Source organism: Schistocerca americana, chromosome 2 (genome assembly GCF_021461395.2).
Source record: "Schistocerca americana isolate TAMUIC-IGC-003095 chromosome 2, iqSchAmer2.1, whole genome shotgun sequence".
Lineage (NCBI taxonomy): Eukaryota > Metazoa > Arthropoda > Insecta > Orthoptera > Acrididae > Schistocerca > Schistocerca americana.
Window position 1 is genome coordinate 299407457 of NC_060120.1, and position 24044 is coordinate 299431500.

At 43.0% G+C, this 24044-nt stretch overlaps 1 protein-coding gene and 1 non-coding gene across 2 annotated transcripts in view; one reads left to right on the top strand and one right to left on the bottom strand.

Moving 5' to 3' along the window:
* The window catches only part of LOC124593972, a 526982-nt gene that overhangs the window by 280559 nt on the left and 222379 nt on the right, over window positions 1–24044 (bottom strand). The gene's annotated exons all lie outside the window — the stretch shown is intronic.
* Window positions 9624–9698, top strand: Trnas-cga. Its single transcript has one exon. It is a non-coding gene; the product is annotated as a tRNA-Ser (tRNA).

Sequence of the window (24044 nt, forward strand, 5' to 3'; positions counted from 1 at the left end):
TCGCTTTTAGACAAATAACTGAGAAATAGAGTTCAGTAGAGACACACATTCACTATTCACAGACTGTGTGAAAGCTTTTGATGAAGTAAAAAGAGAAATGCTATGGGAGATATGAACAAACGAGGAATACCTCTGCACATAATAAAGGCGACAGAAAGCATGTACCAAGGATCAGAAATTGCCACTGCAGCAAATGGAATATATAAGATCAGGACACATTCGGGAGTAAGACAAGGATGCAATTGATCTCCAATTCTTTTTAATACTTACGACATGGTGAGGCAATGAATAGGTAGGTTAAGCTTTTACATTTATTACTACAACGAAAATTTTATTCTATGACATCACTCTTTGCTGATGATGAAGTCATGATTGTTCCTAGCAACACACTCAAAAGAGCTGCTCATATTTTGTCCATAACGGATAAGTTATGTAATCTACTAGCTGACAAACTCGCCATTACCCGGATATTCATTTCTCCAAATTTCTATCAGAAACGAAAACAAAAAATGAACTGCGTTTGCAGTGTAATATCGAAAAAACTTCATTTGCATGTACGCCACTGGCCATTGAAATTGCTACACCAAGAAGAAATGCAGATGATTATCGGGTATTCATTGGACAAATATATTATACTAGAACTGACATGTGATTACATTTTCACGCAATTTGGGTGCATAGATCCTGAAAAATCAGTACCCAGAACAACCACCTCTGGCCATAATAACAACCTTGATACGCTTGGGCAACGAGTCAAACAGAGCTTGGATGGCGTGTACACGTACCGCTGCCCATGCAGCTTCAACTCGATACCACAGTTCATCGAGAGTAGTGACTGACGTATTGTGACGAGCCAGTTGCTCGGCCACCATTGACCAGACGTTTTCAGTTGGTGAGAGATCTGGAGAATATGCTGGCCAGGGCAGCAGTCGAACATTTTCTGTATCCAGAAAGGCCCGTACAGCACCTGAAACATGCGGTCGTGCATTATCCTGCTGAAATGTAGGGTTTCGCATGGATCGAATTAAATATAACGTCCACTGTTCAAAGTGCCGTCAATGCGTACAAGAGGTGACCGAGACGTGTAACCAATGGCACCCCATACCATCACGCCGGGTGATACGCCAGTATGGCGATGACGAATACACGCTTCCAATGTGCGTTCACCGCGATGTCGCCAAACGCGGATGCGACCATCATGATGCTGTAAACAGAACCTGGATTCATCCGAAAAAATGACGTTTTGCCATTCGTGCACCCAGGTTCGTGTCCACCATCGCAGGGCCTCCTGTCTGTGATGCAGCGTCAAGGGTAACCGCAGCCATGGTCTCCGAGCTGATAGTCCATGCCGCTGCAAACGTCGTCGAACTGTTCGTGCAGATGGTTGTTGTCTTGCAAACGTCCCCATCTGTTGACTCAGGGATCGAGACGTGGCCGCACGATCCGTTACAGCCTGGCGGATAAGATGCCTGTGATCTCGACTGCTAGTGATACGAGGCCGTTGAGATCCAGCACGGCGTTCCGTAGTACCCTCCTTAGCCTACCGATTCCATATTCTGCTAACAGTCATTGGATCTCGACCAACGCGAGCAGCAATGTCGCGATACGATAAACCGCAATCGCTATAGGCTACAATCCGACCTTTATCAAAGTCGGAAACGTGATAGTACGCATTTCTCCTTCTTACACGAGGCATCACAACAACGTTTCACCAGGCAACGTCGGTCAACTGCTGTTTATGTAGGAGAAATCGGCCGTAAAGTTTCCTCATGTCAGCACGTTGTATGTGTCGCCACCGGCGCTAACCTTGTGTGAATGCTCTGAAAAGCTCATCATTTGCATATCACAGCATCTTCTTCCTGTCGGTTAAATTTCGCGTCTGTAGCACGTCATCTTCGTGGTGTAGCAATTTTAATGGCCAGTACTGTATTAGTGAAAACGACTTCGACATTATGGAGCAGTTGTACAAAGAAACATGCATAATGTACAAGTATATAAGGACAGTATGCAGCACAGTTTCTGCACACTGGGCGCAGGTGCTTCGCGTGTGTACACCCTGATTTTGTAAACGTCTCTATGGCAACGCCTCTTCATATCTGTAGACGGCTATTGTTTTCGCCTACAGCCGTTTGCACATTGCAGTTGAAAGCTGTCTAAAGCGCTGCCAGGTGTCAGAATTTCCTTAAGCAGACTAAACGGTAGAAGTGTCTTAGGAGTACAGAATAAATTTATTAAAACTTCGTGCATGATGCGTCTTTTTTTCAAGCATCTCAGTGTTCATGACGTTGTATCTCTTGAACTACGCGTCGTTCACTGATATACACTCCTGGAAATGGAAAAAAGAACACATTGACACCGGTGTGTCAGACCCACCATACTTGCTCCGGACACTGCGAGAGGGCTGTACAAGCAATGATCACATGCAAGGCACAGCGGACACATCAGGAACCGCGGTGTTGGCCGTCGAATGGCGCTAGCTGCGCAGCATTTGTGCACCGCCGCCGTCAGTGTCAGCCAGTTTGCCGTGGCATACGGAGCTCCATCGCAGTCTTTAACACTGGTAGCATGCCGCGACAGCGTGGACGTGAACCGTATGTGCAGTTGACGGACTTTGAGCGAGGGCGTATAGTGGGCATGCGGGAGGCCGGGTGGACGTACCGCCGAATTGCTCAACACGTGGGGCGTGAGGTCTCCACAGTACATCGATGTTGTCGCCAGTTGTCGGCGGAAGGTGCACGTGCCCGTCGACCTGGGACCGGACCGCAGCGACGCACGGATGCACGCCAAGACCGTAGGATCCTACGCAGTGCCGTAGGGGACCGCACCGCCACTTCCCAGCAAATTAGGGACACTGTTGCTCCTGGGGTATCGGCGAGGACCATTCGCAACCGTCTCCATGAAGCTGGGCTACGGTCCCGCACACCGTTAGGCCGTCTTCCGCTCACGCCCCAACATTGTGCAGCCCGCCTCCAGTGGTGTCGCGACAGGCGTGAATGGAGGGACGAATGGAGACGTGTCGTCTTCAGCGATGAGAGTCGCTTCTGCCTTGGTGCCAATGATGGTCGTATGCGTGTTTGGCGCCGTGCAGGTGAGCGCCACAATCAGGACTGCATACGACCGAGGCACACAGGGCCAACACCCGGCATCATGGTGTGGGGAGCGATCTCCTACACTGGCCGTACACCACTGGTGATCGTCGAGGGGACACTGAATAGTGCACGGTACATCCAAACCGTCATCGAACCCATCGTTCTACCATTCCTAGACTGGCAAGGGAACTTGCTGTTCCAACAGGACAATGCACGTCCGCATGTATCCCGTACCACCCAACGTGCTCTAGAAGGTGTAAGTCAACTACCCTGGCCAGCAAGATCTCCGGATCTGTCCCCCATTGAGCATGTTTGGGACTGGATGAAGCGTCGTCTCACTCGGTCTGCACGTCCAGCACGAACGCTGGTCCAACTGAGGCGCCAGGTGGAAATGGCATGGCAAGCCGTTCCACAGGACTACATCCAGCATCTCTACGATCGTCTCCATGGGAGAATAGCAGCCTGCATTGCTGCGAAAGGTGGATATACACTGTACTAGTGCCGACATTGTGCATGCTCTGTTGCCTGTGTCTATGTGCCTGTGGTTCTGTCAGTGTGATCATGTGATGTATCTGACCCCAGGAATGTGTCAATAAAGTTTCCCCTTCCTTGGACAATGAATTCACGGTGTTCTTATTTCAATTTCCAGGAGTGTATTTGCGTGTGTACATTTATCGGCGAAATACGTTGCGAACAGAGTTAATAGCAAAGTAGAAATAAATTTAAACGTCATGCATGATGAAGCAAATTTCACGCATTTCACAGTGATTGTTGGCTGACAGCAAGGGATATCTGTGCCAATTTAGGCTTAAATCGGTTCAGTTCATTTTTATAATATGTATATTATATTATTGCTTTCAGAGGCCAGGAGCTAATTGACAGAAAAATAATAATAAAGCAAAGCTAGGTAGAAAGAGTACACTCGTTCAAATTCTTAGCAAAAACTACCTCATTCGTGACAGAAATGTATATACAAAAGAAAGTAGGAACATTTAATTACATTAATTTATAGAACCCTCAGAACTAAAATAAGAAAGTAACCTCTTCTAAGGTACTAGAAAATAACGTCTGTAGCAACTGTGACATATGGGAATGAGCCATGGACTATAACAAAAATAAATGAATAAAAAATACAAACATCGGAGACGCGATTACTAAGAAGAGTGACTGGGCACACACTATCCGACGGAGGAAGAATACTGTCATCAGAGAAGAGCTGGGAACGCAAAGCTCAAAGGAGCAGATTGGAAGGTGGGTGTATATGATTTTATACGTAATTTTCTTGTTTTTGGATGTCTTACGACGGACAAGAAAAATTTTACCATGTTGTAATATGCGCGCAATCTCTTCAGAGACGCTGCGCTGGCCAGAGACTGGTTAGGTCATCTTAACTCTGCAAAGGTGCGCGGGTGTTGAGCGTTGATCGCGAGCAGAGGAGTTAGGGAGTTGTAGAGGGGTGTCGTGGCTTTGAGATTGAACAGGAAGGACACAGAACACGGTGCTCCTCGAAATTAGTTTGCTAATCTGATGGAAACATTATTATTACAAAAGTACTACTATCTTTATGCACTGAATGAGATTGACTTACTAAGATGGATACTATTTTTGAGAAGATTTGGATTTAGGGTAACGAATGGACATATTTTACTTTACTGTGGCAGCATCTGGTTAAGCGTTCTTGGTTCAACGCAGACATCCTAATCTGGAATTTCTTGCTATTTTTGTGAAGTTTTCTCTCAGTCAATGTTAATAAATCTGAAAGAACGAAAAGAATTTAATGATTAGTATGAAGACTTTTGTGTTAGAATAAACTTTGATGTTAAGTTACATTTTTGTATTTCTCCAGGGTTGATCCTACGTAATTGTAATTTTGTGGTATCCACTGCTATTAAATCTGCGCACCGAGCAGTGGCGCGCTCCACTGCGCGCGCCCGAGAAATGCAACGCTGGCCGCACTTCTCCGTGCCCGGCCCGCTGCTAACATCGCAGACCGCCTTCGCGTGCGTGCGCATTAAAAACACAAGGATTGGCCTTCCATGACACTCAAGTACTGGTCGCCCGGAATATACAGCGACTCCAGCCGCCGGCTGCATTAACTATGGAGCCTTACTTAACTCCGCTCCTGACGTCTACAAGCCCGTTCTCATAGCGCTATGTTCCTACTCCTCAACTCGGAAGTGCAACGCTGTGGTTGACCTGCTTGCTGTTCGATGTTGATTCGACTGCGTTCTGGACTTCGAATCGGAACGCTATACTGGAACTTGGACTTCAACGTTCGCTACGTTTAGTATGTCAACGGACTTGTGATATCCGCCGGAATTCTGCATTTCATATGCACTTCCTTGACACTGGTATAACAACCATCAATTTATATAATTTTGCCTAAAGTGTTCCTCTACATCTTGGCGCTTCGTAACAGAATTATTTGTATCAGTGTTGTGTCAATAAACCGTAGAACGGTGATATATTCATTGTGTTATTCCTAGTTATAACAAGTTTGTAGGGAACGAAATATTTTCTTATTGTTTGCTAAGCATTCGATGGTGAAATTTTGTAAAAGGGGTGGTGTCAAGAAATTATTTTAGATGCATTTCTTAAATACAATTTTTATCTAGAGAGTAACTCAGACTATCCTACGTCATTATCCAGCTGCCATTACCAGATGAACATTCTTTTTTTATGAGAGAGAAATTTTATGAGAACTAAGTTTGCATTGAATATATTTAAGAGGTCGAGCTGCACTACCGCGGTTCTCTGGAGTTGGTAGTAGCTCATAGACTGAGACGCGCCTTCTCTATCTTTTTCTACGAGAGCAATTGCATGGCGTTTTCCATTGCCACACATGTAAGTCGAATACACGATATGAGATTTCAATTTCACAGGTTCAATTGACAGTGTTGAGTTTAATTATTCTCATTAAAGTTCAAAGTTAATTTTTTTGTAACAGATAGTGTTGGTCACACGGGACATATTTCACACAATCAGATTTGCTTCTCATTCTCACAGACAGATTTAGTTCTTAACTGTTAACGTGAGGTTAGCTTATGCACATATTTCTTTTCTATGAATGAAATGTTTTGGTATGCTACAGCTTTAATTCATAAAGAGACTAAATATTCAGAAAGAGACAGTTTAGAAGTAAAGGAAACAGCTGCACATTCTTATAATCCTCTTTATCCTTTTTTTAGGGCATCTCCCCGTTAGAGCTGTGTGCAGAGCGCTGGAAAAATATCTGCTTCAATGAGGTTGCACGCTCTGTAATCAATCTTACCTTGACGCTCTCTGTACGGGAGCGATACGTTAAGGGGGAGGGGAAGGAGGAATTGAGAGTATTTCTAGATTATTCGGCTAATATTAATTCGTGAAACTTTGTAAATAGGCATTTGCGAGATTGGTGAGAAATGCTGTACATGCTACATTCAAGCGTCGGCCAATTAAGGTTTTTTTTCAGTATTTCTGCAACACTCGCCCGTGGGTCACACAAGTACATCACCATTCGTGCTGACCTTTTAAACTCTTACAATATTCTCAGCCACTACTGCTTGGTTGCTATCCTGTACACTCGAGCAATATTCTAAGATGAGACTCAAGAGTATTTGTAGACAGAATTCATTTTCTCACTATCTTGTCACTGATCCGAAGTCAGCCTCCTGTTTTACCTATGCCTGAGCCTGTGTGATCATTCGATGTTATAACCCTACGAAGCGTCGCATTGCGCCGGCCGGGGTGGCCGAGCGGTTCTAGGCGCTTCAGTCTGGAACCGCGCGACCACTACGGTCGCAGGTTCGAATCCTGCCTCGGGCGTGGATGTGTGTGATGTCCTTAGGTTAGTTAGGTTAAAGTAGTTCTAAGTTCTAGGGGACTGATGACCTCAGAAGTTAAGTTCCATAGTGCTCAGAGCCATTTTTTTGAGGGAAACGATTGGGGGGCGCTAAACGGGGGAGGGGCAGAGACGTTTGTGTTTCCTTTTCGGTAACTAGAGTTAAGTCTGCGTAAGTTGATTCTTGACAGTAGCAGAGGACCGGGCGAGGTAGCTTCTCGGGCCTACCTCAACAAACAGACTAACGCGATTTTGTAAACATCTCCATGGCAACGCGTCAGTGTTGTCACAGCTCTGTAGACGGCTATTGCTTTTGCTTGCAGCCGTTAGCGCTTCACAGTTGAAAGCTGGCAACAGTGCTACGAGCTGTCACGGATCTTCTTAGACCATCTCGACTACAGATGAATCCACTGTTACCCTGTGAAGTTGAAACGTCCCCTTTGAACAATTATACAAGACTGTGCGTAAACTGGCATACAATATTTTTTTTAGCGCAACGCAATCTGACTTTCAGAAATCCCTACAAAAGAATGGCCCTGACTAACATTAACCTATGCGTTTCACAAATCGCTTACCTCACAAAAATCTTGGTTACTCGAACTACTGCAATGCAGCGAGCGCCACTACTGCCAGCTAAATAAAAGATTCAAACTACGGAAGGCGCTAACTACTGATAGGGATAGTTAGCAAATGAAAGATATTAATAGAGAACAAACAATGTATTTACCTTAATAGTCATAATAAATATAGCAGTTCATGACAAATTACAAAACTCCGCCATCTCTCTCCCCACATCCACCACTGCTGGCTGCTCACCTCCAACTGCGCAACGCTACGCGCTGTTAACAGCCCAGCTGCCCAACACTACAATGGCGAGTATTGCAACAATGCAAAACAGCCACAGACTGCACACAGCACAGCCAGTGATTTTCATACAGAGGTGGCGTTACCAACAACAAAACCTAAACAGCCTACTTACATAGCCCCCATGCTCCCCACAAAAAATTTTACAAATTGTTTTGGGCAGTGGCCAATAATGATTTGATAAAAATTCTCATAATTACAATAACAAAGATATCAAATGCACACACTTATTGATACAATGTTGGTCAAAAGCTAAAATTTTCTCACAGTCTATAAAGTGATTTTCATACAGAGGTGGCGTTACCAATAAAAAAACCTAAACAGCCTACTTACATAGCCCCCATGCTCCCCACAAAAAATTTTACAAATTGTTTTGGGCAGTGGCCAATAATGATTTGATAAAATTTTTCATAATTACAATAACAAAGATATCAAATGCACACACTTATTGATACAATGTTGGTCAAAAGCTAAAATTTTCTCACAGTCTATAAAGTGATTTTCATACAGAGGTGGCGTTACCAATAAAAAAACCTAAACAGCCTACTTACATAGCCCCCATGCTCCCCACAAAAAATTTTACAAATTGTTTTGGGCAGTGGCCAATAATGATTTGATAAAATTTTTCATAATTACAATAACAAAGATATCAAATGCACACACTTATTGATACAATGTTGGTCAAAAGCTAAAATTTTCTCACAGTCTATAAAGTGGTTTTCATACAGAGGTGGCGTTACCAATAAAAAAACCTAAACAGCCTACTTACAAAGTGAGCCAACGCAACGAAACTGCAAAGAGTATATATTCTGCGTTTGTTATTTTGGTTGTTACAGTTTCGCATGGATCGACAATTAAACAGTGGGAAAGTAATTGCGCTATAGTTGCGAACAATGCGAATATAGTGTGCGTGTTTTGTATGGTTTGAACTGAATCGTACAAAAAAGAATTATTGGAATGTGAAGAGTTTTCTTCGTCCGCCTCCGTATGCGAATGCCGGCACTGCAGCTCAGTGAATCAAGGAAACTGGGTGAAGTTTTCAGCAATGAAATTCAAGAGGTCGTGCAATTTCTGCACAGAGCTGGTGAGGAAAAAGGGAGAAAAACAGATAGAGAGGAAAATACAACGAAGTGGTCAGAGCGTTTGACACTCATGAGGAGGACCCAGGTTCAATTTCGGATTTTTTCCTTGGTGGATAATTGGGACGGGGTCCACATAGCGTCTTAAGCCAATGAGAATCAGCACTTCCAAGGTCTAAAATGCCGAGAGAGCTGTGTGCTGACTCCCTGCCGCATCCTTATGAAGCCATTAGCAAAGGATGACACGAGGTCGGTCGGTACCGATTGGCGCATCTGAGCCGGAACGAGGAGTTTCAGTACATTTTACTTTATTGTAAACAGAAATGGGGAGACATCGGTTGGGGGAAGGAGGCACAAATTCGATATTTGCCCTGGGCACAGTTAGCCTGATGGCTGAAACTTCCTGGCAGATTAAAATTGTGTGCTGGACCGAGACTCGAACTCGGGACCTTTGCCTTTCGCGGGCAAGTGCTCTACCAACTGAGCTACCCAAGCACGACTCACGCCCCGTCCTCACAGCTTTACTTCCGCCAGTACCACGTCTCCTGCTTTCCAAACTTCACAGAAGCTCTCCTGCGAACCTTGCAGAACTAGCACTCCTGAAAGAAAGGATATTGTGGAGACATGGCTTAGCCACAGCCTGGGGGATGTTTCCAGAATGAGATTTTCTCTCTGCAGCGGAGTGTGCGCTGATATTAAACTTCCTGGCAGATTGAAACTGTGTGCCGGACCGAGACTGGAACTCGGGACCTTTGCCTTTCGCGGGCAAGTGCTTGGGTAGCTCAGTTGGTAGAGCACTTGCCCGCGAAAGGCAAAGGTCCCGAGTTCGAGTCTCGGTCCGGCGCACAGTTTCAATCTGCCAGGAAGTTTCATATCAGCGCACACTCCGCTGCAGAGTGAAAATCTCAGACTGATGGCTGTTCATACAATTCTTGTTTCCAGAATAAATTTTCTTCCTAAAAGTCACAGAATTCTCCTTATTCCCCGAGGGAGCTTTAACAAACCAGTAACAGGATGAAGAGTTGGCACAAGAAAACGATGCAGTACTGTACGTCTACTACTAGTAACGCGGATCCGTGAATTCTGTTCCCGGCGAGAGCCTCAGGCTTTTCTGGTTGAGAAAGTCTGCTTCGTCAGGCAAAATGAGAAGTTGCTCGTGTGAAACAAGCAGCGAAATCGACCGCGATGATGGCTTGCACCAAGCCGTGAACCACACGAGTAGATAGAAACTCTGCGTGTTTTTCTGTGGCTGTAGGCTGGGCCACTGCAGTGCGGTGCGTCCGCCCAGTGCATCGCCTGCTGCCGGGAAGCAGAGCTGTCCAGCGGCGGCCGGTGCACACACACACACACACACACACACACACACACACACACACCCGTGTCACGTGTGCCGGGGCGCTACCTGCAGGAATGCACGCCTTCGGAGGGAAGCGCCGCCCGCGCGCGTGTCTCGAATGTCCGCGGCGAGAGCGTGTGACGCGCCGACACAGCTTATCGGCCTAGCTCCCCGCTCACCGCCCCCACCCCCACCAGGCAGGATTACGTGTTGCCCCCCCCCCCTCCTTTCAGACACATCCCAGGCGCACCCACGTCCGCTGCACGCACTCGTTGCATATTCCTCTCTCGACGGGATTCTCGCCGGACATACATCGGAAAGCGCCTCTCTCAGCATGCCAAAAACACACCTGCCGCCGGGCGTCTATTTTTATCCACGTCGTCTTCTGAAACACTTGAAAAGGAACATAAAAGTCTTTGACGATTCCATATTTTACTATAGACCAGAGTTTGTAGTGTTGCTCACGCTGCTAAATACTGCATTTTCGGGCAACAACAAAGTTCTATTATGTGGCAGGTGTCATTAGAGCACAGTTAATAAAGTTATTTCATCAAATAATAGATAAACTAGGCACTCATCTTTTCGTGTTTCCCACGCTGGTCTCGTTGTGAATTCATGGCTCAATCGTCGAAAATCTAGGTAGTGATGATTCCAAGCTCGATGCAAAGAGGCCTAGGTGTTATTCTGCGATATTCAAAAGTTTTATAGATGTGTTTCATAAACCATTATTGAAGATTAAACTTTTTCAAGTTAGGACAATGGTGATGTAAAATAGTAATCAGCACTCCGCATTTAAGTTACACTTCTTTTTTATTACTTTTGTTGCAGCATCACTTCACAAAATAAAACATACCTGAAAAATCTTCCTCACTGTTAAAGTTCACATTTCATAAACTGACTACAATTTGCGTCTTTTCAACATGACGACCAAGACTTGACTCTCTACGAACCGTTTACGCGCCCAAAAATCAGAGTTACAAGTACGTCAAAGATCATAGTGACAATAGAAAGAATACACATAAGAATAATATCATTGCAATATAAACACATCGATGTATCCAAGTACTTCTACATTAATGAAATCAAATCGGAATGTTGTCTCAGAAATTTGTTAACTACTGTTCAGAAACGCAGTAGAATATTGCTGGTATCGAGGGATTGAGGTGAGGTGCCGCAATGGTTACGTAATTCAAGTACCATTACAAGTTGCTTTTGCGAGGTGTATCCAAAATGTCACCAAATACGTTAGTTAAAATCATTACGTCTTACCTGCGTCTAGAGTTGTAAAACTACCGCAGACTACCAAAAGTAATCGCAGACTGCTGCAGTTTTCCTAGTAGCTTTGGTCAGTTAATGTCGAACTCGCGTTACCTGCACGCTAGGTGTGTCGCGTTACCTCCTAACGATCGCTTTCTTTACGTATGCGATCAGTTCTTTACTAGATTCCCCTAAAAACTGGGGCGGTGAACTATCTAGAAACTGAGTGAGAATATATAAAGGTATAGGTAACCTAGGAAAATTTTCGTTCTACTTATTTATTCACATGCCTGTTAATTAATAATAAAGAGTATTTATAGCAAAACTAAAACTGTCAATGTTTAATTCTGTTTTTTTCTTTTTTTTCTAAAATTGTTGATTTGCAACACGAAGCAGAGAGATGTTCTAGTAAAAATAAAGAAAACAATACAGATTTATGAAATAGCACTATAAAATTTCCTCAACGAAAAGGTAAAAGTTTAAAAAAACTGTAAAACAAAGACGCATCAAACACCGCTTCAATAATTTGTCTAACTTACATAAAACAAACGTTTGAAAAGGAAGCCAGTAAAATTTAAATGGGAACTAGAAAAACTCAAAACTGAGGGGCTGACAAAGTGCTACGCTCATGAAACAGACAACCTAGCTAAGAATTTACAACATGGTGGGCCGGCCGAGGTGGCCGAGCGGTTCTAGGCGCTACAGTCTGGAACCGCGCAACCGGTACGGTCGCAGGTTCGAATCCTGCCTCGGGCATGGATGTGTGTGATGTCCTTAGGTTAGTTATGTTTACGTAGTTCTAAGTTCTAGGGGACTGATGACCTCAGAAGTTAAGTCCCATAGTACTCAGAGCCATTTGACCCATTTGAACAACATAGTGGAGTAAATGAAGACTGGGATCAAATTAAATCTGGTATATACAAAGGAGCAGAAAAGATAGTTGGAAGAACTGAACCCAAAAACAAGAGGAAATGGATTACAGCAGATATTATTGAGCTTATAGAAAACAGATTATACAAAAATGATGACTTACATATAGCTAAGTCTAACACATAGCTTTCGTCTGTTGCGAAACTTCATGTTCAACAATATGCACTGCACTAGAACTGTACTCTGTCGTCAGGTCGCCGGCCGAAGTGGCCGTGCGGTTAAAGGCGCTGCAGTCTGGAACCGCAAGACCGCTACGGTCGCAGGTTCGAATCCTGCCTCGGGCATGGATGTTTGTGATGTCCTTAGGTTAGTTAGGTTTAACTAGTTCTAAGTTCTAGGGGACTAATGACCTCAGCAGTTGAGTCCCATAGTGCTCAGAGCCATTTTTTTTGTCGTCAGGTCTGCCCGCGGATCGGCGCCTATTCTGATATACAGATCGTGTAAGTCTTCGACTTCCACGTTGTGTGACGAGTCGCTGACGACAAACTCCTTGACGCCCACTTGTTTCACAGTCCGTCAGCCACTTTTCATAAACCCTAACGACAGTAGCAAGCAAACAGCTCACCAGTATAGCCGTTTCCGAGTTGGTCGTTCCCAGGCACCCGGTCTGTTACTTAGGTAGTTTTGCCCATCTTCTTACCATATTGTCGCTAGACTGATACCCAATTAGTCTCTGCTCTGCTTGTAGATAATAGGCAATGAAAAACTCTTAACTCCATCTGTTTGTGAAAACCTCGTAAGATCAGTACCCCAGTAATGCCATAATCAGAGATTTGAAAGTGCATCGATTTCTCCAATGTATCAATAACTAGGCTTCTACTGTACAGTCACACATGCAGCAACTTCCTGTATCACTTTATTTTTTTTTTAAGAAGCTGTTTTTTGTTTATTCTGCAAAATTTAACAAAGTGAAATTACGAGGTTTTCGTTACCTACCATCGCTATATATTTTCTCTACCGCGTCAGGTCCCACAACGCCACCAGGCAGCACTCAAATTCGCGGTGGGCGGTGGTAATAATGTGTTCGTTTGGTAGTGTATGTGGTGTCACCGCCAGACACCACACTTGGTATCTGGTAGCCTTTAAATCGGCCACGGTCCGTTAGTATACGTCGGACCAGCATGTCGCCACTATCAGTGATTGCAGACCGAGCGCCGCCAAACAGCAGGTCTAGAGAGACTCCCTAGCACTCGCCCCAATTGTACAGCTGACTTTGCTAGCGATGGTTCACTGTCTACATACGTCCTCACTTGCAGAGACGACAGTTTAGCATAGCCTTCAGCTACGTCATTTGCTACGACCTAGCAAGGCGCCATATTCAGTTACTATTCTGAACAGATAATGTTGTGAATCATGTACCTTCAAGAGCGACGTTCATCATGAATGCATTAAAGTTAAGTATCAAACTAATTACGTCCGCTTTCTGAATTCTAATTCGTTGTCATGTTCCAGACCTCACGTCAGTATAGTCCTTCCCTCCTGACGCCAGCCTGCGTGAGCTAAAACGCGTGCATTTCGGCCTCCACTAGTAACACGGTGTTGGCTCTTCTGCCAACCCAATAGTGTATGCTTCAAAATACTTATCGGAGCTAGATTATCTAATACACCTTTTCTGGATTTTTCTTGCAGTTTCAGTGTTTATAAAGAAAAGTTCGTTAAATACTGTGAAGTGTGTTAAACTTTGCGTGCTAACATAGACATCAGGCTAAGCTACATTTCAGTGTGTTACCTTACCCTTTTTCTGTATTCATATTCGTTGGCTTCTCTAACTCGCAACCAGATTGTCACCTTCGAACTGAACCTAGGTCGTGCGCTACATTTCCGGTCAGTCTGTTACCTGATTCAGTTTTCAAGGCGGACGGGAGACGGAAGGGGAGGTTGAGGTGGGGTGGGAGGCGTGCTCGTTAAATCGAAAAATTCAGCATTTTGTTGGCAAAACTAAAAACATTACTCTTGCTGAATATTCCTGCACATACCAGCTATGATGATAATTTGATGTACATTAATGTAGTACAGAACGTCGTCACGGTACATTAGCAATACCAGCGAGTGAGGCATTGAGGTACAAACAGCAGCTACACCAGACTGGTCAACACGAGGTCAGGGAGCAAGGACACCCATACCCATGGGCAAGGCGGGGGGGGGGGGGGGGGGGGGGAGGACAACCCAGGTCCCCTATACCCCCCCCCCCCGGCCTCTAGTTCTCAGGGAAGGGAAAAAATACAGTTAGGTGCTTTTCTTTCAAGAAAACTGTTTAAAAGTCAGTGTCACACAGCGTCGGAACTGGAACATTTTTATGGCTACTTACAAGTCGCCATTTGTCTTCCAAAATCTTAAAAACGTACCAAAGCCCCAGGTCTAGCCGCCTTCCCCTCTACAAACTATCGTATGCGCGCCCTTGTAAGAGACTGCTGCGTCTTTGGAACCGGAAACGACGAATAGCACACGGTGGAGTGTGATAAAAATTGATAGTTGGTATCGTAATGCACAAGAAACGAAATTAAGCAATAAAAATAAATTTCTGACTTAATTTGCACTAACATTAAAAAAAGTAGTGAAAAGTCGGGGAATGCTTCAATCTCGTAGCTACTCATAGAAAGTGAAAGCTTATATGTCAATCACCAGACACAACAACAGACACCTGTGAACATGAAACCACTATAAAAGCAGTACGACATTAAACAGCACGAGGAAAGATCTGTTCACGATCGTTGCTATGAGCCGGCAGTAACCACAAAACTATACAAACAGATATCTGAAATGACTCACCGAATTTCATACAGTCACTGCGTGTAGCTTAATTTCACCTACACTTCACGTTATAAACTATCGACTTCTAGTAAGAAAGTTGATACAGAATTCATTGTACGCCTTTGTTTCAATTGCATAATGTAAAAGGAATGTAGCTTACTATTAAACATCCTGCAAAAATAGACAACACGTGTATAGCAACCGGACATGTTCTTGTCGTAAGAAAACATCTCGGGATTCTCTTCAAATATTGTAGCGAAATCTAACTTAAATTAAACACGACGGAGATTTAAATCCTAGCCTATCCTGAATCTAGTCACTTTTATTACCCGGCGCTTAATTTCGTTGGTTTTGCATCCTTTATTCAAGCAAGTTGTCACGGAACTTTATACACAACCTGTGACGTAATGCGAAAGGAACCACATGACCGATTGAGATGCTGGCACATAGGTAATTAATTCGCTACAACTGAAAGACACAGCGGGGTTCGCAGCGGCGTGCAGTGTCGATTTAGATTGCGACCCGTGATAGGAACGAATCACAAAAGACAGCCGCTGGACGCTGGGCACAAGTATTGTCTCTTGTTAATGAAGAATCGACATGCTGCTGCCCCCAAGCTGTCACCTTCTGAAATGACGGGTGTCAGACTTACTGCTTTTAGTTCGGGGCAGCATGAGTCTAGCAAATACTTGAGAGGAAAATCGGACATCTCCCTTTCTTCCTCTAAACAGCTGGGCCCCTTTCACTGACGCTGCCGCCTTATGATTCCACAATGTAGGCCAGCAAATGACAAGGCTAATTCGCTTTCACGTAAATAATTGACTGTTGTTATGAGGAGCGACATCATCAATTAAACATCTTTGATCGCTAAAGTAAAGTAATTCTCTTGGATGGTTGAGAATGGCTTCCGAAATTGCGCGTTCCTGAATCATATTGATTTCCTTTAATGAAGGACATTTTGGAACTATTCATTAAAATCAGACAGTCCGAATGGTTACAAGCTTAACTAACGACTTCAATGTGTAAGGAAAAAATAAATGTAAGGTATTCTTTATTGTATACGCTACTGAAGATTTCCGAGCGTTTCAAATGTTTGTAGCATTTTTTGTTTTCTTAAGTTGTAATATCTGCTTTGTGCGAGTTGTGTAACGCCTTGCTACATGAGCAATTAACTTTGGCTCGCATGGTCCAAGAAACGTAATGAATTAAAATTAAAAATTAAACTGAAATTCTACCATGCAGCTACTAAATATATTTATTTGCACACCGGTTTCAAAGCACTATAGTTTCATATTCAGCACAAAAAGTCTGTTTGAGCTGTATAAGATGCGTATACGCGCTTGGTCAACATAATTTTCCCATCGAAAATCATCAAAAACAGTACAAACTCCCTTGAAAAATGGAAAAAACAACACTAATAACCAATTCCAGAATTCTGAAGTGAGAGACGCAATACATCCGCATATTTGATCAGTAAGTGACACCCAAGTATCCCGCATACCTTCACAAAGGTAAGAATTACCTATGGACAACAAGTGTCACGCCTGACTATATATTACTGGAGTCGCCTGCTGCAAAACAATACCGTGAAAAATTGTGGCTGAACCATAACATTACCGTGCCGTCTTTTTCATATCTCTCGCGTGCAGTTCGTAACGGCAAGATACAAGCATTTAGAGCATAGAAACCATCATTTCTTCTATACCAAAATGAAACAAGAAAAGAAAACTATATTCACAAAAACAATCTTCCGTGAAGTGTACAAAAATGGTTTTTGAAATGTAAACGTATTTGTAGAAGACCACTACGGTTCGGTAGTTTTAGTACAGTACATAAATAACGTACTAAATGGTAAGATTACCGGTAGTATTGGCAGCATTAGTAGTGACAGAAACATGAATGAATGCGTGACAGAAACTGGGAACCGAGGATATCTCTTTGTTTTTGTTTGCTTGTCTTGGACAGAATTAGAACCACACGCCGTTCAGTGTTACTCCATTGTGTATTTTATATGCTTATAAAATAAGTAATAAAAATCACTTGATCAGTAACTTCTGGGCTTTTATGAAACCAGGGCAATTACTTTTGATGTAAGTGTAGTTTACATCCACAAACATAAATGAATATATGTATTTATCATTGATATTTTGGATTCAATAGAACGTAATTCAACATGATCATAGGCAAGAGTTTTCTGTTATTACTGAGAAGCGCAAAAGTTGTTTATGAAAAAGAGAAAAATGTTTAAGGCTTTTCTGTTATTATTGGTAAGTGCAAAAGTTGTTTATGAATAACAGAAACACATGTTACATAAGCTCATCAATGTTCTGAAGCGATGTTTGATATATTCTGTTTATTTTTTTTTAATTTTACCTTTTTTTTTGAGGAAATTGTGTTTTCTAGAGCAATATTGTAAATCCGTATTTTTTTATTCTTTTCTACAAAATCCCTCTGTTTAACATTACAAATCAACATTTTTAAGTAAAAGCTGAATTAAACACTGACAATTTCAGTTTTTCTACAAATAATATTTATTTTTAAATCACAGAGAGGAGGATAAATACGTAGAACAAAAACGTCCTCTACGTTAAGTGGCCCTCTATATATCCTCAGGCATTTTTAGACAGTTCACCGTTGTCAGTTTCTAGGGGAATCTAGTGAGACACTGATCCCATACGCTAACAAAGCAGTCGAAACGAGGTAACGCCCAAAAGGTATGCAACACATCTAACGCACAGGTAATGCGGCTACGATCTTAACTGACCAAAACTATTAGGAAAACTAGGCTGCGGTAGGACACAGTAGTGTTACAACTCTACTTCAGCACCAGTCAGACGATGTAACGCAGACTGACATCCAACAAGTGTATCAGGAGTCTCAAAACCATGTCGCCATTCACTGCTACTTACCTTGCAACTGATAATGCGAGATAGCTCTGGATTCTAAACCCTTCCAGTAGCGTTGTACCTTCAATTAGTGACGTACTGCCCCAGTGTTACAAGGTAATACTAAAGCATACAAAAATGTGAATACAGAAGTTATTCGCTTGTACCTCAGCATTACCTACCGGACAGCAGAATAATACGAGGGTAACCCCAAAAGAAATGCACACTATTTATTTTTAAATCCATCTTTTATTTTACATGTTTGAAAGTTTTACAGTGTGTAGATACATCCTTTAGGAACAATATTTTCACTTCTCCACATAATTTCCATCCGTCTCAACTGCCTTACGCCGTCTTGGAACCAGCGCCTGGTAAAATTGTGGACCAACCTGTTGGAGCCACTGTTTGGCAGCGTGCACAAGGGAATCATCATCTTCGAAACTTGTTCCACGAAGAGAGTCTTTCAGTTTCCCAAAGACATGATAGTCACATGGAGCCAGGTGAGGACTGCAAGGCGGGTGTTGCAGTGTTGTCGATCCGAATTTTGTGATCACTTCCATGGTTCTTTGACTGACATGTGGCCGTGCATTGCCGTGCAATAGCAAAACATTCTGCTTTTGCCGATGTGACCGAACAGGACTCAGTCGAGCTTGAAGTTTCTTCAGTGTCGTCACGTATGCATCAGAATTTATTGTGGTTCCATTTGGCATGATGTCCACAAGCAAGAGTTCTTCGGAATCGAAAAACACTGAAGCCATAACTCTTCCAGCAGAATGTGTGGTTTTGAATTTTTTTTCTTGGGTGAATTGCATGATGCCACTCCATTGATTGCCTCTTCGTCTCTGGTGAAAAATGATGGAGCCATGTTTCATCACCTGTCACAATTCTTCCAAGAAATTCATCTCCACCATTCTCGTACTGTTGTTTCTTTGTGAGCCTCTGTCAACATCCTGGGAACCCATCTGGTGGAAACCTTTTTTAGCGCCAACACTTTCAGTATTCTGCAAACACTTCCTTCCCCTATCCCATCGTAGCGTGACAATTAATTCACTGTGACGCGTCTCTCAGCAGTCACCAATTCGTTAACTCTCGGCACATTGTCTGGAGTGTGTGCAGTACGAAGCCTGCCGCTGCGAGGACAATCCTCAATATTGCCGTGCCCGCTTTCATCACGTAACCTGCTTGCCCACCGATTAACTGTACTGCGATCGACAGCAGCATCTCCATACACCTTTTTCAACCTGTTGTGGATGTTTCCCACTGTCTCGTTTTCACAGCACAGGAATTCTATAACAGCACGTTGCTTCTGATGAACGTCAAGTGTAGCAGCCATCTTGAAGACATGCTGTGCCGGCGCCACTCGCGGTAACAGGTTGAACTTAGTTTGAAAACAAGCGGCAAGACTGTATCTATACATTGTAAAAGTTTCACACATGCAGAATGATAAGAGTATTTTTACATAAATAGTGTGCATTTCTTTTGGAGTGACCCTCGTATTAGTAAACTATCTGTAGATCCCATGCGAGCTACAAATTGCCAGTAACGGGGTCTGTAAGTATTAAGTACATGTTATAATACCGTAGCATTGAAATCTTGATAAATACAGTATTGGCAAATAATTTTAGTTTTATTTTGCACGAAATTGTCTTTTTTTAGATGTAAATAATGAATTTCTTGCCCCCCGCCCCAATTTGCCCCTCAGCTGATCTGATACTAGCGGGAACGCTCCTGCACAGAGCACCTGCTAAGTTTGGCGAGAATGGAGGAGGAATTTCGGAAAGCTCTATCGGTGTGCCGGTAATACCTTAGGTTGTTTCTGCGGCTTTTAGTGTTACCCGGCCTAATGAAATCGAAGCTGATAGGGAAGAGGGACAAATGGATTTTGCGCGAGGGAAACGAAGCAGGAAATTGACTGTTTGCGGCGCTTAAGCACGAAGAAGGAAGTCACGGCGTGGCTTACGCAACCGCTGCCAGCGTTCACTGGCGGTGGCTCCCACAGCTGAATGGGCCGAGTCTCCGTTGTGGATGCAGCCCCGCACGTAAGTGACAATCGCTTCCGTCCTTCGGCCATTGCGCCAGTATCCGCGTGAGACTCGTGCTGGAACAATGGCGGAGCTATTACGACTCTGCGTGCTGAATGCTGTTTCGGCGCGCGATAACATCGCGGCTCAAGATTTATCGCGGACCGGGTTGCGTAGCTGCTGTTTCAGCCGGTGGAAGGCCTACTGCGGCCAAGAGCTACAGTGGTGGAGAAGTTGGTAGATCGGGGCTCGCTCAGTTTCCTTCTGCCTCTGTGAACAGACGAAGCTATTGGAGACAATCGCCGTATAATATGTCTGTGTTTCTGTTATGACTGTAATACAGGTGGCTGTCGCACTAGAGTAAACATCCATGTTCCTGTTTACTGAACATCTGAGAGGCTGCAACTCGTGAGGTCGCCGTTGATGCAGCTACATCGTTACGAGAAAAAAATACAAACTCTGTAAAGAGCGACAACTTGCCGGTTAATATTCTTTTAACTCAACAATGAGTTAAACGGTGGCTTGTTTTCGAGCGTATGCAGCCGCAGCAGCCGCTAATATGGGTTCAGCAGGTGTGGTGATAGTGATGGATCGAACCAGGTCAGTCGTGTGAACTACTTCTCTCATTCACACTCTTTAACTCGAAGCTGTCAAATGAAATAGTTCGTTCATGAAGTACTGAAGCCTGACGGAGCTGCTGAGGTTTTTATCAGCGACATCGTTTAACTAGAAATCACTAAGACTAACTCACTCAACGAAGCTTGGCAATACTTATTAATATTACCAACAGATGGCAGAACTATGTAATTATGGACATCCAACTTAGAGCATCTCATGAAATTCAAACGGATCGTGACTGAAGGCGACAAGGAAGAGATAAGCAAAGAAGGATATAAGTTCAATCTTGCTCGTCATTTTCGAAAGATGTGCCACACGAAATCTTTGTCTGCTACCACATGCCTCGTTTCTTGTACTCTCTGCAGAAAACGCCAGGTTTAGCAACGGCATGCATTATAATGTCATGTTGTTCTTAAAATTGAATCCCAAATAGAATGAATATGTTTACCAGAGTCATAAAATCTATATAGCTACCTCAATTTTTCATTAATTTTCCTATCGATTTCATTTTTGTCGACAGTATTAATCCTTCAGATCCTTTGAGCCATCGGTATGATATCTTTTTTTATTCAGAAGGCAGCTGTTGTATATGTTCATTGTTATACTAGGGTGATCGCGAACACGAAACACATCCCCTGTTTTGCGTACAGGCTGAATTTAATCGTTCACAGTGGCTTTCATCAGGTCGACTTATTCTGAATAAAGTGAAAAAAAATTGTTGATTTTTAAAAGAAGTTCGCAGGGTAGCACGAAACTCAAAAAGAGGCGGGAGCAGTTGAAAGAGCGAGTCCTGACAATGAAACAGGATACAATTAGAAGGTAGAATTCAACCTCTGATATGCTGCAAAGAATAGCTGATGTCAAGAACTCCTTGATATCACTTATAACCGTCAATTAACTGGATCTTCCAAATTCGACCAAAGACGACATTGTAAGTACAACATATTGTGAGTATAACAACTGTTGGAAGTTTTAAGATTGTACTGAGGAAATGAGCAGCCAAAAGGTGGTCACTAAGTGGAAAGTTACATTCCTCAGTTGGTCGCTGATAACATGGTGCTGCAGGTTTGTCAGTAACACTGAATCTGTGGTGATGTGCAGCAAATGGCTGAGAAGTTAGTGGAAGACCTAAACAGACGATTTCGCGCTATAGAGGAAAACTAAATTTACACCGATGCGACTTTATTGGATCCGTTCAAATTATATGGATTTTCTGATAAAAATTCTAATAAGAAAATACGATGAAATCCGATCAGGCATTGTGAGAAATACAAGACGGATGCATCCACTGCTACTGAAATAATCCCAGTTCTAATTACGGAATATACTTCTTGTCTGTGGGCTGAATTTTATGAGATGGTTTCCAGATTGCAGAGTAATTCACAACCGAGAGCTGCTGCAATAGTGGAAACAGACAAATATACTAAAACAAATAAAACGACGCACCAGGAAGGACTTATACGAATGGTTCAATGGCTCTGAGCACTATGGGACTTAACATCTATGGTCATCAGTCCCCTAGAACTTAGAACTACTTAAACCTAACTAACCTAAGGACAGCACACAACACCCAGTCATCACGAGGCTATACGAATGGGACGGATCTCTAGATGTGATGTGCATATACAGACAAACAAATGATTATTATGATTACTATTCCAATGATTCGAATGATTACTATTCCAGATAAATTGGATGATTTATTCAAGAGAAAAGCTTCACGAATTGAACGTGTCAATAACGCCTTGGTACACCTCTGGCGCTTACGCAAACAGTTATGCAGTTTGACATTGATTGAGAGAGTTGTTGGATGTCCTCCCGAGGGATATCGTGCCAAATTATGTCCATTTGGCGCATTAGATCGTCAAAATTCCGAGCTCGTTAGGAGCCTTACCTATAATGCTTCAAACTTTCTCAATGTGGGAGAGATCTGGCGACCTTCCTGAAAAAGTTAAGATTTGGTGAAAACGAGACAAACAGTAGAAACTCTCACCGTGTCCTGGCGGGCATTAACTTACTGAAATGTTAAGCCCAGGATGGCTTGTCATAAAGGGCAACAAGATGGGGCATAGAATATCGTCGACGTACCGGTGTGCTGTAAAGATGTCGCGGTTGAAAACCTGTAACACCGAAAATGCGGGATGCATGGCACCACCTGCTACCGATATATATATATATATATATATATATATATAAATTGTATGTAAATATTTGTAATTTAAATGCTTTCTTTTAACAAGTAAGGACATTGCTTCACTGTATGTGTACATTTAGGTAGAAGTCTGTTGAAGTTTAATTGTATTTATCTGTGTTTTACTGTGAAACTTATAAGCTCTGGGAAAAAGCCAAAGGAAAAGTTATTTGCATCGACTAGCAACGACAATAGCAGTGCTTGTGCGTTGTAAAATCTTTGGGTAGGGAGTTGTTGCGCAGAGCGCGCGGAGAGAGCGAGAGACGGGTTCCAGTGCTTGTGGTGTGCGGAAGTGTGGTGTTAACGCTCTCGCAGTAGAGAGTACCATTTCGGCGGCATCATGTAGGCGCGCCGGCCAGATGACTAGCAGCAGGAGGAAGGACAGTGGACGGGCGGAAGAGGCTGTATTAATTACGATTGCTCGTTCCTGTAATTAGCCGTGGCCCCACAAGATGCTACCGTCTTCAACAACAGCAGCAGTTCCAGCAACACAGATTCGTCGTCGGCTCCGAGTTTCGTCGAACGCACAGCACTGAAGTAAGACTGTTCATTGGTAGAAAGTATTAATGGTTATCACAGAAGCACAACTGAATTTGATTTGATTAATGAACTTTATTTAAATAATAATCGGTTAAATTCAGTGCGATTGTGTCCTCATTGCCTCCAGACATTGTTACCAAGCAGGGTCATTGTTCCCTTTTTTCCTTATATACTAACCGAAGTTTGAGAATCTATCACGGGAAAAAATCCAAATCTAAAGAAAATGCACAAATTAAGAGTGCGGAAGTTTTATTTATTTTACATACAGCTTGGAGCACATGGCTGTTTGGTTTGGTACGTATTCTAGTATTTAATTCTGTTCAAGTCAGTAAAAAAGGCTCAGTTGTTCAGACAATAGTATGAAATCCAGTTTGAAAATTAAGTAACTGCAAAGTAAAAAGTGCTTGCCTTTCTCTAAATTTCTTTGATTACGTTATTTTGAGGTCTCTGAAAGTCATTGTTCAAGTTCAATACTCACATACAGTTTAAGTGGATATTTTCAAATCATTACTCGATTGCCTTTTTCAAAATTTAATGACAAACTTAACGTAAAAGTGACTTCTCAGTTTTCTTTATCATTACATATTCACTTAAAATTAGTGTCAAAAAACGTGACAACCTTCAGTTGACATGTCAGTGTTTAAAAATAAATGTTTTTCTTTC